At 40.8% G+C, this 2,875-nt stretch overlaps 1 non-coding gene across 1 annotated transcript; it reads right to left on the bottom strand.

Annotated features, from left to right (window-relative positions):
• Window positions 1-2,556: 2,556 nt before the first annotated feature.
• TRNAG-CCC lies at window positions 2,557-2,629 on the bottom strand. The gene has a single exon. It is a non-coding gene; the product is annotated as a tRNA-Gly (tRNA).
• Between the last annotated feature and the right edge of the window lie 246 nt (window positions 2,630-2,875).

Raw genomic sequence — 2,875 nt, 5'->3', positions numbered from 1 at the left:
CCTCTAGGATCAATTGGTTTGATCTCCTTGGGGGACTGTCAAGAGTCACCTCCAACAACAGCTTGAAAGCATAAATTCTTCAGTGCTCAACCTTCTTTATAGTCCAATTATCACATCCATACATGACTAATAGAAAAGCCATAGCTTTCACTATACAGAACTTTGTTGGCAAAGTAATGTCTCTGCTTTTTAATACACAAACCTTTTTAAAGCTTTGTAATAGCTTTTTGTTTGTCTAGGTTTGCCTTAGCTTTTCTTCCAAGGAGCAAGTGTCTTTTAATTTCATGGCTGCAGTCACCACCTGCTGTGATTTTGGAGCCCCCCCAAAATAAAGTCTCTCATTGTTTCCATTGTTTCCCCATTTATTTGCCATGAAGTGATGGGACTGGATGCCATGATCTTAGTTTTTTGAATGTTGAGTTTTAAACCAATTTTTTTACTCTTCTCTTTCACTTTCATCAAGAGGCTCTTTAATTGTTCTTTGCTTTCTGCCATAAGGGTGGTGTCATCTGTGTACCTGAGGTTATTGGTATTCCTCCTAGCAATCTTGATTTCAGCTTGTGTTTCATCCAGCCCAGCATTTTGCATGATGTACTCACATAAGTTAAATAAGCAGGGTGACAATACACAGCATTGACGTACCCCTTTCCCAATTTTGAACCAGTCTGTTGTTCCATGTCTGGTTCTAACTGTTGCTTGTTAACCTGAATATAGGTTTCTCAGGAGGCAGGTAAGGTGGTCTGGTATTCCCATCTCTTTAAGAATGTTCCACAATTTGCTGTGATCCACACAGTCCAAGGCTTTAGTATAGTCAATGAAGCAGAAGTCGATGTTTTTCTAAATCCAATAAAAGTTTGCTAAAATTTTATAGGATTTAGAGCTCACATTTTATGTAAAGCTTGGAGACTTTGATGCTTAATAGCTCCAATTTATTATTTCTCTAAGGTTGTAAAGTGTCATTAAACTTTATTTCACCAATGGAAACAGTTCATAGAAAACATAAGGATGTGAAGCAAAAATATGCTGTTCATCCAGCGTTATCAGAAGAAAAATCCATAAGCATTTATCAGAGAAACAAAAAGAATTTGAGAGCTGAAGAGCTTTCCAGAAATTAGTTAATCAGAGTTGGCAAATATTTAGCACAGATGCTTCTGCTTCCTCAGTCCGTACCCATGGCAGACATCGTCAATCAATCACTACATTCTTCTGCTGTGTCTGAATATAGCTTTAGAGTTCTTCTCAATTCTCAGAAACAACTCTTGGTTTAGATAGTAGATTCTTCAGTTACAGGTAATGGAAACCAACTTGAGCCACCCTGGAGCCAAATAGGGAGAAATTTCATACAAACATACAAAGTATCTCCCCAAACTCAACTGCAAGAATGCAGCTGGGCCTGAGCAACCAGGAACTTGAAAGTCCTTGATCTCTGGGTTTCTGCATGCTTCCCTCACTATTTTCTGTCTGCAGTCAGGCTTTCTCTGCATTTCTAGCTGCTTGAGATCATGTGGTCACTCAGACTCAACGTACTCATGTTTAGAGACTATATCTGAATCTTAGCACCAAATTCCCATGAGAGAGGGTTCAAGGGACTGTACTTGGATCAGGTGACCACTGCTGGCCCAGTCAGCCATAGTCTAAAAGAAGTGACAGCTTTCAAAGCATCTATGCTGTGCCCAGTCCTGTGGACTAGGGAGCAGTTCTCAGAGAGAGCCAGGATGGCTCACAACCTGAGCAGATAGCCTGGGACATTTTCCATTATCATTATCCATCAACACGCAGGAGCACAAGATATGAAACATATTTTACCTTCAGGATCTAAAGCAGGGCAGACCAATAGAATTTTCAGTGACGATGGAAATGTTCTATATCTGCACTCTCCAATATCATGGCCACCCAACTCATGTAATAGGATAGAAAATTAAAAAGAGGAGTCCCAGCTTTTATTTCCAGTTGTGCTATTAACTAGCTATGTGGTCTGGGAGCTCAGTTTTCATACCTTTAAACTAGAAAGTCCCTTGGACTGCAAGGAGATCAAACCAGTCCATCCTAAAGGAAATCAGTTCTGAATATTCATTGGAAGGACTGATGCTGAAGCTGAAACTCCAATACTTTGGCCACCTGATGCAAAAAACTGACTCATTTGAAAAGACCCTGATGCTGGGAAAGATTGAAGGCAGGAGGAGAAGGGGCGACAGAGGATGAGATGGTTGGATGGCATCACCGACTTAATGGACACGAGTTTGAGCAAGCTCTGGGAGATAGTGAGGGACAGGGAGCCTGGCGTGCTGCAGTGCATTGGGTTGCAAAGAGTCAGACACGACTGAGCGACTGAACTGAACTGAAACTGGAAAGGCCTAGATTTGCACCATCTAGTATGCTGCACTTTTAATGTGTCTGGGGTACTCCATTTTTTTTAACGTTTTACTTATTTGGTTGCACTGGGTCTTAGTTGTAACCTGTAGAATCTTTAGTTGTGGCATGTGGGATCTTTCAGTTCCAGCATGCAAACTCTTAATCGTGGCATACGAACTCTTGGTTGTGGCATGTGGGATCCAGTTTCCTGACTAGGGATCGAACCTGGGCCCCCTGCATTGGGAGCACAGAGTCTTCACCACTGGACCACCAGGGAAGTCCCAATGGGAACTGAATTTTACATCTTATTTATTTTTAATTAACTTAAATTTAAATAATTGTATGTAGCACTATACTAGACAGTGTAAATCTAGGCCTTTCCAGTTTAAAGATATGAAAACCGGGCTCCCAGACCACATAGCTAATTAACAACACAACTGGAAATAAAAGCTGGGACTCTTCTTTTTAATTTTCTATCCTATTAGTTGGAATTGGGAAACCTAGATTAGTGGTCTTACCAGAT

The sequence above is a fragment of the Bubalus bubalis genome, chromosome 1 (genome assembly GCF_019923935.1).
Source record: "Bubalus bubalis isolate 160015118507 breed Murrah chromosome 1, NDDB_SH_1, whole genome shotgun sequence".
In the NCBI taxonomy this organism is placed as follows: Eukaryota; Metazoa; Chordata; class Mammalia; order Artiodactyla; family Bovidae; genus Bubalus; species Bubalus bubalis.
This window is presented reverse-complemented; position numbering and strand designations above follow the sequence as displayed.